Here is a 17,296-nt window from a genome sequence, read left to right on the forward strand (position 1 = left end):
CCCTAAACTATGAGAGGAGCACAAATCTTATGTATTGGCAATATCCCTATGCACCTTTACTGTATTTACTAATGATCAAAACTGTGCATTTCAGTTGTAAAGAAAAATTCAGGAACAGAATATATGACATTAAATCTCTAGGACAAAGGTGGTGCTTCTAAAGTACATCAGTGTCAAGGTAGGAAAAAATTCTGTCGGATGTGTCAGGGTGTTGATAGAAAAGCATTTTAGATCGCCTAGTAGAGATTCAGAAACGCATAATACAGGTGAGTTATTTTACTTTCTGGTGTTTGCTGCAGGTGAAGATGAGAATTTTACAGTATGTTTATGCTATTTTGACAGCAGCGTGGCAGGCAGTGTGAAAATGTTAAGGAACACAAGAAATTTCTTTTAGTAGGCTATGTATACTTTCATATGTTCAATTGATGGGGTAACCTACTTAAATCTTGCCTGTCATTAAAAGATTTTTATCAGGTTTAAGTAACTGAGACTCCAGCTGAATATTTATATATCTGTTTGATGAAAAGCTAAACAGAGAAAACACTGTTCTTACTGAAGCCAAGCATAGGTATTAGCAATGTCCTGAGGTTTGGTGTTTTTTTTTTTTCCCCCAAAAAAATATTAGTGCTTTTTAATAATAATACCAGTACTCTTCAAATGGAAACATGTTTATATGGCAACGTTTGACATCACTCAGTGCAGACGTAGTGAAGAAGTGTGTGTGATGTTCTTGTAAGCGTTCTGTACCCAGCCTCTACAGATTTATACAAAATAATTTTTTTTTCATTAACAACACTAACTCTACTGCTGTCTACAGTTTTGGTGGGAATATGTATTCTATCAGCAAAGTAAATGCTAATTAAATAAAATAAAATACTGAGCATTTCATAATAAATAATGGTAAGCATTAAAATAATAACATTTAATAATAACTTTTAAGTATTAAAACAGTGACTTTTTTTGAACAGTTGACCTATTTTCATCAATCCAACATCTGCTTCCATGGCAACGTGATTTGAACCAGGAGCAGAATCATGAAACTCCCCTCTTTTACTTATGGATGGATGCTAACTGAGTGCAGCAAGTGCAGTTTTCAAACAAAAAGAAGTAGGTGAATGTCCTTAAAGCGGGAAACAATAAGCCCTTATTAACATAATTTAAAAATAGTTATATCCCATAGTGTTTAGTTCTTCAGGCTTTACCATAGACACATACTTCTGGTATGAACCACAGGCGCAAAGTAGGACATTCCAAGCAAGTGTCTGTGCTTGTGTGAAACTGTTCCCAATCACCTCTGACTTCCTACACTGATTTGAAAAAAAAGAGGAAATAACTCTGAGTAAATTTGGTGAATAGTTGGGGGAGCGGGTTAAAACAAGGTGTAACCTTAATTCTGCAGTGCTTTTTTTATTTTTCTTTGAAAATTGTTGAGAAAGAGTTTTGTTCCTGATGACTATTTATTTTTAATGTAGACTCATAAATTCAAAGTATGCTAATTAAATCAGTTTCAGGACTACTCTGAAAGTTTAGTCCAAGACACCAGTATGTACAATTCTTATTCATTTTTTTTTTAAACAGTACATCAGTAGGGATGTTTTGAAGCAATAGCTGTAAAGTACAGCTTAACATGAATGTATCCTAATCTCCAAAAGTAACTCGTTGTGTATCCAGCACTCAAATGTAGTAAACTAATGGAAAGCTTTTATGCAGAGCTGCACTTGGCCTGGATGTTTTACATCACATCTGGGCATTTGGGGATTAGCTTGAAAATACTAAGTAATAATGGAGGGCCCTCTTCATAGCTGTAGTATAAAATCTGACCTTACAGTCTACAAATACGATTTTGGGAAGAATGTAATCAGCTCTTGTATAGATGAAAATGAGGACCTTAGTGTAAGGACAGGTCTAGCGTATTTGTAGTGAACATGGCTTAATAAACAGTTGGACCATGTGGATTTGATTTCATGGAGTCATAACGATTTGAAAGAGATTTAAAATTTAAAAGTCAGTCTGTGAGAGATATGAGTGGAATAAAGGAAGTAACCCTTTCTTAAGCTTTGTTTTTTCTGAGTGAGGGGGAGCTGACAGTCTCATTTATCAAAGGCTGGAAGGCAGGAATCGTAGCCTGTTAATAAAGCTGAGAAGTTAGTGGTGTTATGTTTAGAAGTGTTAGCTGATCCAAAATCAAAGTGGTTGAGAGTTGCCTGGTACATCTGCTTTTCTCTCTAGAGTTCCATTTTATTAAGTGTATTTCTTCATCAAAGGTGTGTGTCTACAATAGAAGCTCTTTGAGCTTCTGGTGAGCGCTCTTGATATAATGGCCCCAACACTCAGTCAGCTCAGCAGTAAACTTGACAATTGTTTCTGAAATGGTGTGCCAAAGAAACTGGAAAACACTACCAGAGTCGAGCAGTTTGGATTCTAGTAGATGAGAAGGTATATTTATCATCTGGTTCTAGGCATCATCGTACTTTGCTTTCTAGATAAACTTGGAAATTAGTAAGTAATGCATCCTGAGTGCAGTTGAAGATACTTTTGAATCCACTTCCTGAGCAAAAGCAATTTTAGGCAGCTTGTTACGTCAAAATTAAAGTCTTTTCCCTTTATTTCCTTTTAAAAAAATACTTAAATGTTTTGCAACAGATTTCAGTGCTATATGTTTTTTCCTGATAGAGCTGGTTTTTTTTAATTTTTATTTTTTAGGAAACAGTACTAGCTGGCTTATTTCATAGCAATAACATACGTGACTCCATTCTGGCAGGGTAGAAGTGAGGCATGGTTCTGCATGGCATAGTGTTCTGCAAGTGTGGAGCAAACAGCTTTATTCATGTAGAATTCAGGAGTTTGGGATTTAGCAGATATGCAAAATGCACTTGCATATTGGTCAACTTTACGTAATAAAGAAACTGGAAGAAGATGCAGAAAAATAGGCTGCATCAGCATACACACATATATAAATCCATTGACACTAATGGAGTTACAACAGTGCAAAGCTGAAGCAAAACAGTGAGGGAAAGTTCACCACTTCTCTGGGCAACCTATTCCATTGTTTAATTGTTCCCACGGCAAAGAGTTGGTTGTTTTCTTATGGCAAGAAAAAATTTCACTGAAGCAACTTGTGGCTCATGGCCTCTTGTCTTTTCACTGTGCATGCTTGTGAAGAGGGCACCTCCGTCTTCTCTAAAACTACCCATTAGGCATTGGGAGACCGTGATTAAATCCTCCCCACCCTCCCAAGCCTTCTCTTTTCTAACTGGAGCAAAGCCAGTTCCTTCAACCTTTCTTCATCTGTCAGGTTCTTCAACCCTGTAGTATTGGTGGCCCTCCAGCAGGCTCCCTCCAAGTTTTCAATGTCTGTTTTCCAAGTTGCCAGTGGCACTTTTAAAGAAACAAGGAGTGCTTTTCATGTGGGCTTATCCCTTTAGATCTTTCTGCTAGTTGCAGTGTGTATTCTTTCTTTGTCCTCAATCTATTTGCTCTTCAATCAGAGAAAATAATTTCTGGGAGCAGTTGTACAACTCTTAACTTTCTTACTGCTGAAATTTTTTGGCAACAGTCTCCAGGTACCTCTCTTTCCATGCTCTAATTCTTTTCTGTGGCAGTGTGTTTTTTCCATACTGATATGCATACTTATATGCATGCATATATACCACATGAGGGTGTTTCGTTTATAACCTGAGTAGTTTGTCACTTTTTAGGTGTAAATGTAAGGAGTACTACTTACTGGTAAATATTTGATGTGTGGTTTAAATTTCTGTCTAATAGTTAAGTGTCTAGGAAAAAAATAATTGATTATTTAGCTATAATGAATAAGTTTTAAATAGGAAGTTCTACATGAGGCTCTTTTTCTGAAATGTTTCATGGCAAAGTACAAACCTTACTGATAGCTTTACGATTCCTTTTTGAGAAAATACTTAGCAAGCTTATTCATCAGGTATTTTATTTTAGTGAAACAGATATCCTAGCCAAGACCTATCTATGCTTGCACTTGTGACGAAAATAGGAAAATACAGAAAAATAAATAGAAAAATGCACTTTATGTAAATTGTGCGATTATTTGGTTCATTGATGTATACATACATAAAATAATTCTGCAGCATTACTAATTCTGAATGTTAAAAAAGGTTAATCCAAGCCACTGGTGATTTCAATTAACGTATTGTTTCTGTTCAAGAATACCTGTACCTTACCTGTGAACATATACGTAATAGGTATACATATACATAAGAAATCTCATCTAAAAGTCCTCCTTTAAAAATCTGACGTGTATGTTTTCATTTTTAATATCATACACAATAGTAATTTGATTTTTATATTCTATGCTGGACAGGTAAGCCACTGCAATTTGGTTTATTCCTAGATTTGCAATTGTGAGCCATACAAGTAGTTTGATATTTTAATTTCAAGCTGAAACTCTGGCAAAAATTACAAGAAGATGCTGAATATCATTGGTATAACACTTAGTGGAAGTTTCTAAAGGTTACTGTAGTATAAAGACTTAACAAAGTTTACTGATTCTTTAGTTTACTGTTTACCAATGTTTTAAGAATAAAAATGAACTCAAATTTCTGTGCATTTTATACACATTGTACTTTGCAAAAGATTCTTGAAATTGTAGGTTTAGTTTGAATATAACGTTATGAAATATTTTAGATAAGTTATCTTCTGAGTTACAGGGGAACAGATTGTTCGCAGGGTTTTTGCTCACCTCAGTGAGAGTTTAACCTTTCAGATGCTGGGAGGATTTATGGATTTGTCTTTATAAAATTTTGTAAACGCTTGCTGCTGAATCAGACTCCTGGGACCATATCAATGAGGTTAAAAAAAAAAATTACAATTGTGCTGGTTGTACATTAATATGGATTATGTTTATTTCCAAAATCAAAATTTATCACAGATCTTTTTATTGCCATCTACTGGTTCTTTTGAGATATTCATTCTGATTTAGTGTAGATTTTTGGTCACTTTGAATAGTAAAGATTAATGGCAAAAGCTTGTCAGAATGAAAACAAACACTGAAAAATTCAAAGATCTAAGTAAGTTTGTAGTGGCTGGTTGTATTCTGTAGCTTTCTGCTAATATAGAAATGAAAATGCATATTAACATCTATCTATTCTTAAATAGTCCAATGGCTTTTTGAAAGTCTCAGAATTAAAAATGGTATTTGTGCATTTTCCTATTTGTGAGTCATTTTAATTTGTTCCTCCTTATTTTCTATTCTTTTCTCAAATCCTTCCTTTTTCAGATTCTCAATTTGCCATGTTGGAAGTTGAAAAATATTCACACAGATGAATGAATTGTGCTGTTCAAGCCATATACAAACACTGAAATGTGTTAAATATGTGGGTATGTGTAGTAATGTGTAGGACAGCAAGAAACCACTGTATTACATCAGGTTTTTCAACCCTGATAACTGAAATGTTTTGATATATTTTACTACGGTGTCTACCCCAACTGGAGCATTGTACTTTGACTCATTTTCATTCTTCACTTTAGGGTGACACGATTCAGAATGCGATTTTTATCTTTAAATAAATACATGTCTTGGTTGTAAAGGTCAGACTTGGTGTATGAAATACAGCTTTACTTTTTTTTTTAAACAGATTTTTTTTTTCCAATTGAACTAAGAGTATGTACAAAGGAATGGCTGAGCTAGGTCAGATCATGGGTCTATCTAGGCCAGAATCCTTTCTGCAGCAGAGGCCAAGGGGAGAGTGTATTAGTATAGCCAACTATGTAGTCATGCTTCTTCAAAATTAATTTCCAGGATCTGGTGATTTGCAGTGTAAATCTTTCTAAGGAACTGTCTCGTTACTGAAAATGAGCTGGCCAGAGCTGCATATGAAAGTGTGCAATGCTTTTATACAATGGCATATCCATTTTTTCAAAAGAACTTTAATTATTTTATAGTAAAAAGCTAGTTAAGCAACTAATGTTAATACACTCTTAGCTTAATAAGCAATCATCATATGTATTAGTTCTACCCTGGATTTTTCTAGCTTTTCTTTGCTCTTTTTTCAGTTGTCTTTTCTGTGTAATAAGGACTTTTAATTCTAAATTGGATACGGCCAGTGTGGGTGTGACGTTATAGTGGAGGTGAAGAAATGGGTGGCACAGGATGCCCTCTCACTGGGAAAGAAAACCTGGGAGGTGTCTTGGTAGAAACAATGGTAGCAAAAAGGGAATACTCTCTTCTTGCTGTCAGCCAGGTGCTAGTTAGCTGAAATACCTGAACTTTCAAGAAGGATCACAGCAATGCTTTAACTCATGTTGGGGTCCTTTCAGTAAGAAGCAGAAATGGGTGTGTCTTCTGGAATTGTGCCATTCCTCATGAATTTAACATTATCTGATAGATACTACTGTATTTTTAAACCATGCATATACTAGGAAGGTTGGATGGGGGAGATACCTTAGGAATTCTTCCTGGAAGACAGCATATTCCTTAACTATGCTAATAAGGGCTTCAGAAGTGTCAACCTGGAAAAACAGCACGAGAAGACTGAGTAGGAATATTTTTTCTGTTCCTTCTGGGACTGTGCAAAGCTGCCGAAACGACAGAACTTCAAAAGGGAAGATGAATAGAGAACAGATCTTTGGAGACAATTACAAGACATTTTAAAGAACTTTATACATATCAGACTTTCAGATCTTTTTAAAACCCACTTAGCTTAATATTTCCCACAAAGAAGTTTCCTTTAATGTATAAATATGGTATTTCCAGCTCAAGCCTGATCAGGATGTATAGCTTCTTTGCTGGCAATTGGAAGTCAAATGGCCAGAAAAAAGCCAAGTTAATACCTATCAATATTCATTGTTTACCTTCCACTTGATTAAGATTAGTAATTGTTTAATTACAAGGTAGAGTATGAACATTCAAAGCCTCCTGGCTTCACAACCATTCCAAGCTTGGCTTAGCATTTCACGGAACTGAATTGTTTTGTTTTGTAAATAACATATTAGTTTGTTCAGTTAAATTATTTAAATAATTTTCTGCAAATGTGATATCCGTAGCTGCCAGCACAAGCCTGAATAATGGCATTTCCTAGAGAATAGGTAGAGCTATAGGATTCAGATACCATATTTCCATACATATGTGATGCAGTTTGCAGTAGTGTTTCTTTTTATCGTTCTTAGTAGAAGCCTTCCTTCTCAGGGACTGCGATGTTCTTCCCGTCTCCAAAGTTTTATAAAAGTTCTTTGTCTAAGGTGGTGTGTTTTGGTTGGTTTGTTTGGTTGGTTTTTAAACTGTGTGTAGCATTGGAGGATAAATCCAATTCATCATTTGTGTCCTCAGATGATTGAGAGTGAAAATGAGTGGCTCTGAGCGGGTAAAGGAATCCAAAGGTAGAAAATGTGGGGTTTGCACCTGCAGTTGGAAAAGAGATGGAGGAGATCAGTAAAACTGTCTCCAAATAGCAGGAGAAAGCCAGTCATATGTGTGTTGGAGCCTCTGTATTGCCGATTAGATATAAACACCTCTTTTCAGAGAGAGTCTTAATGATGTAATATTATTGCTTGCATGTTTTCCAGTTACAATATTGCAGAAGAATTTGCTTTTCATTTATTAAGTTTTCTTTGCAATAACTTCTAGCACTCTGGTTTGGAGTGTTAAGCCTTCTGGACTGACTTTTGTATTCATGTTGTTGACTTTGTTACACACCTACTCAGTATTGTAAATGTAATTAGTAGTCATTTACTGGAAACTTGTAGCATGAGTTCTACAGTCTCTTATTTAAAAATGAGCTAAATTTACTGCTATAGTTTTTCCCCTCCTGACCCTCTTTATCAAAAGTTCCAAAGCATCATTTGCTTTTTAAAATCTGGGTTTATTTAAAAAAAAGAAAAATCCCTCTGTTTTTTTGTTTGCTTGCTTTGTTTTGTTTTTGAAGTGCTGAGAACCACCCGGCACACTTAACTGAAAACTGATTTTGGAACTCAAATTGTTCAAGAAAATGCAGTACTGGACTGAAAGGCTGTAGTATAGAGTAAATTTTTTTTTTTTAATAGTCTCTGTGAAAACATTTTATTAAACACAGGCTGAAGATGGTCATGAGTCATGCTGTAAAGTAAATGTCAAAAGAAGTGGGGCTTAATTCATTTTTGCATGGAATTTTTATCTTACACTGGAAGGAAGCATCAATCCAGAATTTCACTCTTCTGATCAGAAAGAATTAGTGGAATGATGTGTAATTTTCAAAGGGATTTTTCATTAACTGTGGCAGTGTGCAAGCTGCCTGGTATGCAGCTGCTTTCTATCCTAATACCTTGAACAGTCCTTTTGAAGTCATGGGAGATTTCTAATGCATGCCTATAATCAGCTGAATCCTACAATGAATAATACAAAGTAGATACAGTTAGAAGCTGCTGAGAATTCATAAACCGTAATATGTTTGATCAAGGTTAGTTTTAGTCAGAGGATTTGTCGTAAGATAAAAAGTAAGTGTGTGTGTGCATGCGTGGTATAGGGATTACAGATAAACCAATATCAAATATAAGGGTATCTTTTATTAAACTTGAAATACTGAGTTTGCGATACTTGAGTTTATCCTGCATCTCAGTGTATTTTTTCAGAAGTTCATAACCGCTGCAAATTCTGAGTGAAACATGTTTTAAAATCCAGTGAAATGGGAATAAACAGTTTATTAAAGGAAATGTTTAAATTTTTACTGTTACAGCTTAGCAAATAAAATTATGGAATTCAAGTACCTTCTTGTTCTTCTAGCTTCTAAAAAGCTTCATTTTTAAAGAAGACGGCTATACTAGGGGTAGTTTGTAACAGATAAATTATTAATTCATCTTGAAGAATAGTATGTTGGAAAAAATTGAAGTGTTAGTTTATTCTAACACTGGTTGCATTTGGTAGTCCTGCTTTATTTTCTGTGTAATTATAGGAACTGCAGGAGCAAGAAGGACAACTATAATGAGTATTAATGTGACATCTTTCTAGTGGTTTTCATGCCAGTTTAACAAAATAATTCTGGGGAAAGTGTATTACATTTTTTTAAAAGCATAAAATGTGTATGTAGGGAGGATTTGACGGTTAACTCCTTACATTCAAGTAGGGAGTCCACAACCCAGACTATAGGGTGTCCCTTTAAGTACTCCTGTTTCAGTTTCATTCCCTGTAATTACAGGAGACCATAAAATTACTTTTGAATTCTGACTGCAAACTGTCCTTTAAAAGCCAAAAGCACAGCCAGTAGTGGGAATGGGATGTGGCCAGATTCCTCCCTGTGGAGACAGCAGGTTGAAAAGTGACACTGGTTACCATTATGTTAATAGGTTCATGAATTGGTCTTTCCTAAACTTGGATGGTCCTATCATGGCCAAATAAAACTGACTTTGGATATGTCAGAAGGAATGAGTGAATCTGTCTTTTTAGGACTTCTAGTTTGGATTATTTTGGCGTGTATCTTGAAAGCCACATGTAGCACAAAACGTAGTAGTGAGGTAGTATTGAGACTGCATTTCTTTGACAACTGTATCAGTGTGATTGAAATTGCAAGTTCTGAATTTGCTGAGTATAGGTAGAGCCTTCTACCATTTTGTTTTTCTGTTTTTATGAATCTTTCAAGTTGCTCAGGCATTCCAAGGAATGTCAGGTGCTGTGATGGTTACACTAAGCCTTCAGTACCCAGAAAAGTTAACAATAACAGTTACTGAAGAAGAAATGTTAGGGGTGCACCTCCCCATATGGATGCTCTGTTATAATATTATAATAATTTTATTCTGGTATAAATCTTTAAAATGAGAGGTTTAAAATCTGCGGAGTTTTTAGTCTGTTTTCCATGTCTCCTCCCCTCCTCCCTAATTGTTTCTGAACGTGGAGTGAGTAGCAGTAGTGGCAGCTTGCTCTTCCCTCCTGCCCCCGCCGCCAATGTAGATTAAACTCTGAGATCTGTAGTTACAGTTTAAATACAAAATAATTTGTATAACAATGGATCAAAAGCTGTACGTTGTAAAATGTCTTCTAAAGCTGAAATGTAAGAGTACGTACAGCTGTATGATATATTTCTCAAATTTTAGCTAGGGAAGCTATATGCAAGAATGGCCTTTCTAATAGAAACACTGAACAAAAAGGGGGAGGAAACCCAGCTTCCTTTGCAATGTCACATTGTATTAATAATTGCAGCTGTATCTTGCTTTGCTCAGCTTCCCTCTGAAGACATCTGAGCTGCAAAGATATAACGAGCGATAGGAGCATAATCGTACAAGCCGTAAAAGAGACAGATGCTTGTTTTGATCCCACAAAGCAATTGTGGCTAATATGTAGAAAGTTGTATTGTGGCTTCTTTTTAAAGTTTCAAACAAAAGAAGCCGCCTGTCTTGTCATTTTCCATTATTGCATTGTCTAGACATTCTGCCTTGGTACAGTAATGTTGATGCATTTCTGCTGGTGCAAACATGTTCTTATGCATGTGTATACAATTTCCAACATACAATGATAGTTTAGATTTTTTTGGCAAAAAGTCAAGACTTTGTGTTTTGTAGACCCTGTCCTTATGTTTAGCTTATCTAACTTTTCTTTCCCTGCTCTGAACCAGGATCATGTGTGTCTTGACCAACCCTAGGAAATGTGAGGTTCCTGGCATGGAGGTTTTCAGCCTTCCAAAGTAACCTATGCATGACCTTTCTCTTCCTACAAGAAAGAAAGTTAGAAAGCTTTTAACCAAAATCTCCCAGACACTAATGAAGCTGACTGCTATTTGTAGTACAGAAGAATAACTGGTCACTGCTTCCTTTATGAGACCTTCAGACTGCTATGACTTCCTTGTCTTCTGTTTTCTAAACTGCATGAACTCAAAAAATTTTTCAGCTCTTCCTAACAGGTAATTTTATTTCAAAATACTGGTTTTTATTCTTACCTGGGTTGTCTTTTTTTTTAATTACGGTACCTGAAACCAGATACAAGTGCATAAGCTTTACCACTTCTCAGTATAGAAAAGTTCAAGTGCATCCTATGTTGTATGTAATGCTCTTTTAACATGTCAAAATTTTTGTTGTCTTTTCTGCAATGACCTTGTACTGAATCTATCTTTTTTTCTGAGTTGGTGCTATACATCTTTCACTGTATAGCTGTTTGTGTTTGTTTTTACTGAATCTCATCTTGTTCATTAAGACTATTTCTTCAGGTTTTCAGGATCGCTGGGTTCTAATCCTGTTCTTCAGAGCACTTAGATTTCTCCTTGCTTGATACCATAGGTGCAGTTCTTAAGCAGGTTTTCCTGTTCAGTCACCAAAATTGTTAATGAAACTGTTGAACTAGGATCTGATCCAGCACAGATATTTGTAGGCCCCACAGGATAGTCCTTCCAGCTTGACAGTTGCTAACTATTATTGCTGGAGGGATTTTCTTTTCCAGTCAGTTGTGTGCTTCCCTATTCAGTAATTTGATTTAGAGTGTTGTGAGAGTGACACAGCTACTATCAATCTTGTCAGAGTAGTTACATTTACTTTTACTGTTGCTTCTTAACCCATGTTTAAGGTTATATGCATTTCTGCACTGGTTTCATTTGTGAATGGTTTTGCAAGGAATTTCAGAAATATACATTGACTTTTAGAAATTGGTTTCTAGCTATCAAACAAATTATTCATCTTCTGGCACTGTTCTCTGAATTATAATCAATTAGTGTTTTATCAAGGCATGGGCATGATAGGCAAAAATCACACAAAAAAAGGTTCATGTAGGCCAAAAAGTTAATTGTTTTTTGTGTTGATAGAGTTTTGTTGACACTTGCATTTCCAAAGAAGTCTTCATTTTAAATTCTACCTGGTAGGCTGCAGGTTTATCCTGGTGAGAAAAGGTAAGGGTCTATTCTGTGAGCTGATGGTGTGCCACGGTTTCCTACGCTCGCCTCTACTCAGAACAGAAAGTAAGTCTGAGGTGTTTTTAGGTAAGCAGTGTTTTGTGGGAGGTGATTAGTGACCTCTCCCAGCATAGTCCCCTTCATTATAACAGCATGTGAGATTGCAAATACACCAAGGTACTGTCAGTGAGCTCTCGAATCATAAAAAATATAGTGAAAGCTCTGATCTGGCCAAACATCAGATAATTCTGTTTCATTAGAACTGGTGAATATGTGCAAATATGTACCAATTCAGAACGACTGAAGTATGAAACAAATTTCTTTTAGTGTGTACAGTTCCTTTGGACCATTGCTCACGTAATAACAATTTGCTGGATTACGTTAAAGAAAGAGGACAAGTATGTGGATGGGAGGTTTTTACCTATTACTTGCTAATCTAAAATATAGCTATTTTATTTTAAAACTAGATAGCGTGCTAGTCTTCTGTTAAGAACTGGTAACATAATATTTAGGAATATTTGACAGTGTTAAGTCTGGCAGTGTTTGAAGCTGAGTTGCTATTTGAGATAAAATATCTGATACATTGGCAACATTTTGCCAATCATAATGCAAATCACTGCTGCAAACATAGATCAGAGTTGGTGGTGTTTCTGTATTTAAAAGTGGAGAATAAATATACTTAAGGAAGGGAGAGGAAATGCAGTGGTTTAGAATGGACAGAACACAACCATTTACTTACTATTCTGGTAATCGAAGGATTTGATTAAGTGCTAGTGTGTGGTGGAGTTTATTATCTATGTATTAGTATACTGTTTAAAAAATTTGTAAAATCTGGAGAATTCTGTGACATTATGCTAAATTAGTTTTCTATCTTTGTTGACAGTTCTATTCTTTGTTGATTATTATGTTTTTATCCCTGTATTTAATAACCAAGCCACACACTCATGCTTAAGATAAAGTAAGCTTGTCATCTTCAATGACTAGCTTTCAGAAGAGGTTATAGATAAGCCATTAGCGGCTAAACTTTAGTTATGAGATATTATGAGACTAAGATTTTTATCCTGGAGAGGAGGTGCATAGAAATTCTGAATACGGTAGGTCTCACGATTATTTTACCACTAGAGGGCTTATTTGTATAACAGTGAAAAGTGTGCTTGAGAAGGTTGCCTTGAGACAGCTTTCTGATGCTTCACACGGTCCAAGAAAAACAGAGAAAGCACCACGTATGGAAGTGTGACATTGAAGAGATGGATATCAGACTACAAAGTTAAGAATATTATGAACTAGCAATTTGATATTCCTAGTTCTTCTAAACTCCAAAAATGAAATGAGAGATTGTATCTCAATCTACAAGTAGACATAGAGGCTGATTACGAGTAAGAAAACATTGGAGAAAATAATTGAAAATATCCCATCAAATTATGTTTTTAAAGAGTTTTGCTGTTTATTTGAGCTATGCTTAAAGCACCTCTTGGACAGAGCCATGCATTTTTTGACTTCAGTTGCATTATCTTGGTTTCTACTTTTGCTTTTCATCACAGATGAACATTTCTTCATTTTTACAGTCCACACTAACATGCAAGGTACTTCCTTGGGAATCTGCTTAGTACGGAATGTGCCTCATTCACAGTGCCAATGAGAATCCTGGTGCAAGTATCCTCTTTCTCCTGTTCATAAAGCCTGAGTTACAATGGCAGAATATAACATCTCTTTTGGCACTTTCCAAGAGCCTCTCTTTTGTTTTTAAACATTGTTTGGCAGTTGCTTGGCTTGTCAGCACAGAATCTGTGGAGACAGCTTTCCTGAAAACTGCTACTAGCTTTGGGTTTTTGCATGCATATGCACTTAAAATTAATTTTTGCAAAACTGGAGTTGTTGGTCTGATTCTATTCTTTTGTTTAGAGATCCTGCATATTCTGTTTAATGAGTCTTAAAATGTGCAGTTGTCATTCTGAGTTTTGTTTCTATCATTAGTAAGTATGGAATCCCTAATGTAGACAGTGCAGCTTCATATTTTCTCAATAATTTCTAGATACGTTGTTTTGGTTTTGTTGTTGTTGTTGTGTTTGTTTTTTTTTTTTTTAATAAAAAGTACATACAGCTTTACAAAAAACTGTTGATTATATACCAGAGTTCTTACTGGTACTGGTAGTAATTATACAATGGGGACTTTAAAGGAAAGTTTGACAGAATATTAAAAAAAAAAAATCTTTTTAAGGCAAAATTTTCTATTTTGAAACACAAAGAGTAATTTTCTAGTTTTTATTTCCATCTTGTTCACTGACATTTCTTTTCCAAAAGAAGCCGTCTCTCTGGAAGTCTAACGTTCCACACCACTACAAAACTGTATTTTTGTGCAGCTAATGCTCTTCTCATTTGGTGTAGTGGCTTGTATCACAATGCTGTGACGAAACAAATGATGGCATGTATTGCCTTTCAGCGCTAACTTGGCTCTTAATAGTTGTAGATAAAGATTTGGGGTTTTTTGCCTCTCCCTGTTTCCCAACTGTTTCCCAAAACTGTAGACAACAGTGACTTCTCTCATGAGTGTCCCTGACAGCTGTAACACCCGGATGCCAAGTTCTGGCTCCCAAGCCTTGACCTCTTGTTTGGCTTCTTTTCTGGTCTCTTGGCTGGCTCCTCTGCTTGTTGCTGTGGCAGCTGCAGAATCGTCTCTGGAGCTGATCGATGCAAAGCTACCTCGTTCAGATTCTGCTTTATTGTTGGTGATGCCACTTCTCTTAGACTTAGCTCAGTGAGAATTATCTGTATGTTTTTAATATATTCTAAGAGTGAGAATTCTTAAAATTCTCAAATTGCTGTGATACAAATACTGATTTTTAATTTTCTTACTGTAAATAGAAAGTGTTTGGTTCTACTTTGCTTGGAAGTAAAAACAGTCTGAATATAAATACATGGCACAAAGAACAGTAATCCTCCATCCCTGACGGGGTTTTTTTTTTTTTTGGCACTAGCTTTCTGGAATGACAGTACTTCCATTGTATGAAATATTTTGGCAACTTTGTAAAGAGCAAGTATATCTGAGACATGCTTAAAAAGGCTTATAATTTGCCTTATAGGCAATGTGCTTATAATTTGGGATGTGCTTATAATTTGGGATGTGCTTATAATTTGAAGACCAGCATGTATTGAATGTGTTACCTATTCATGTGTTAATATCAGTAACTATGCATGAAGAGAGTCTAATCTGGTTTGAAAGAGGTTCAAAGGGAAGCAAATGGGAAGGGGAGAAGCAAATGTGTGAATAGAGGGTGCAGGGCTGGGTCCTGTGTCTAACCCTTGTTTTAGACAACTGGAATTTATGAAAAGGGAACAAGAATTGCAATATCCTCTTTCTTTTATCTCAGCAAGAAATGAAGTTTTAATGGCCAAAAAAACTCTCTATTGAAATGCTGTATCGTTGAAGTCAGAGTTACAGTGAGAAAATACAAATAAATGTCTAATGATGTGAGAGGTGAAGCACTATCCATGTCTTTAGCAAAACTATAATGCAGGACCAAAATCAGCCCTTCGATGAGGGTTGCATGGTTGCACATTGGCAGAGGACGTGTAGGGTTTTAAGAAAAGTTGCTGTAACTAGATAACCTCTAGGTATGTTTATTGCAGTGCCTGTGGTTGTATTTCAGAGCAGAAGAGACAGTTATAAGTCCCGAGTAGAGGAATGTAAACTGTTTCTGAGCATTTCAACAAAAAAGATGATGGGGGAAAAATCGGGTTTGACCCTAACTGCTCACAGTATATTATAACATAAACATTCTTCCTCAAACCACTCCAAAATAGCTGTGAAATAAACAGAGAGAGAGATTCAGAGGGGCCAATATCCCATCTTGCTGGAGGAAACTGAAAGAACATGTATTTCTTGTATCAAAGATCATCCATATAAATGACAGTTTGGGTACTGATTACAAGCTGGATTTGGGTAATTCCATATGGTCGTGTATTTTGAGGTAGTCAGGGATTGATTGCATCCAACAAAAGATGTAAAATGCCAAATCCTTCTACCTTGTTGCCACTTTGCATCCCATGGGTTTGGTCACCGTTGTCTATGAACCTGATTTGATTCCTGAGGAGAGTTGCCCCATCTGAAAGCTTATCTATTTGTCTGAGAGAAAAAAAGTAGCAGAACTGTGCCATAGTGGCTTGCAGGAGAAAATGTAGAACTGTAGGAACGGATAAGAATCCAAACCAGCTCCAGTCTGCAGAAAGACTACCTCAGGAAGAAACAGAATCTGTTAGTTGGGGTTTTCATTCTCACAACAGTTTCTGACACTACTGTGTACTGAATTAACATTCCTTGCTTCCATGAACTGGAGAGAGACAGAGCTTGTCATGCTCTCAGCCTCAGCTGTTTGGAGAGAGAAAGAGAATTTAAAAAAAAGAAGTGCAAAATGAAATGTGTGTATGAGTCATTTCAATACTTGGGAGCTTTTTTGTAGATAGGGAACTTCAGGTGCATAACTGTACAAAGGGTACGAGAAAGAAAGGACTAGATCAAAGCCCTTCTGGTTGGAATTATTAAAACATATTTGCATATCAGTTAATAATTTGCCATAATTTTAAGGCATATATTAACTTTCTAAATCTCTCCAGAAATATACACTGTAATTTACACAAGTAAATTAATTCCGTACTGTAGCCACTTTTTAATTTTTACCATTTACAGTTTAAACATCAGTAACAAAAATAAGAATAAATTTAATATTGTAAATGTTAACGCCAAGATTTTACTCTAAGTGCAAAGTAAATCCAGAACTGATTTAATGTTACTGATTTATGTCTCTTAATGAATATATAGTTTTGCGAGACCTTGAGTATTGATTTCTAACACATTGATAGTTTTCTTTTTATTAGTGAGTTGTAAATATATGTTCCCAAATAAAAATTCTGTCCAGACCCACCTCCAGATCCAAGGTTCCAGACGTTCCCTTAATAGCTGAAACCTTCATCCTCTGACTTCTGGAAATCTTTTAGTGTGGTTTCAGGTTTTGAATCTCTGTGTTGGTGCATAATTGAATCTAGGTTTCAGCTCTGTCTATGAAGAGATGTAGCAGAATGCTGCCTTTGGTTTGCACAGAAGAGGCCCTTTTAATGCTGGATGCCGTGAATGCTGGGCATTCTTTGAAGACTTCTCTTGTATCTGAGATACGAGGGGAATGTTACTTTGCTTAAAGGGTTTTCTTATATTTGTGCTTTTTCATCCCAGTGTTATTGCCTCCTGCTGCCTACCAAAGAGCATTGGCAACCACTTCCAAATGTATGCTTTCCTAACTTTACGTACCCTTCTGCCACTGTACGTGTGTTTTTTGGAGGTTTTTTGGTCAGTGCTCATTCAAGCCCTCGGAGAGCTTGAAGCCATCCTGACTGTGTGCTGATCTATTTTTGTCTGATAATTGGTTTTCCTGCTTGAGGGTTTCATACATTGCAAATGAAGGTACCGATTTGCCTTGTCCCTGCATCATGTTTTTGTT

The sequence above is a fragment of the Fulmarus glacialis genome, unplaced genomic scaffold (assembly GCF_000690835.1).
Source record: "Fulmarus glacialis isolate BGI_N327 unplaced genomic scaffold, ASM69083v1 scaffold9346, whole genome shotgun sequence".
NCBI lineage: Eukaryota > Metazoa > Chordata > Aves > Procellariiformes > Procellariidae > Fulmarus > Fulmarus glacialis.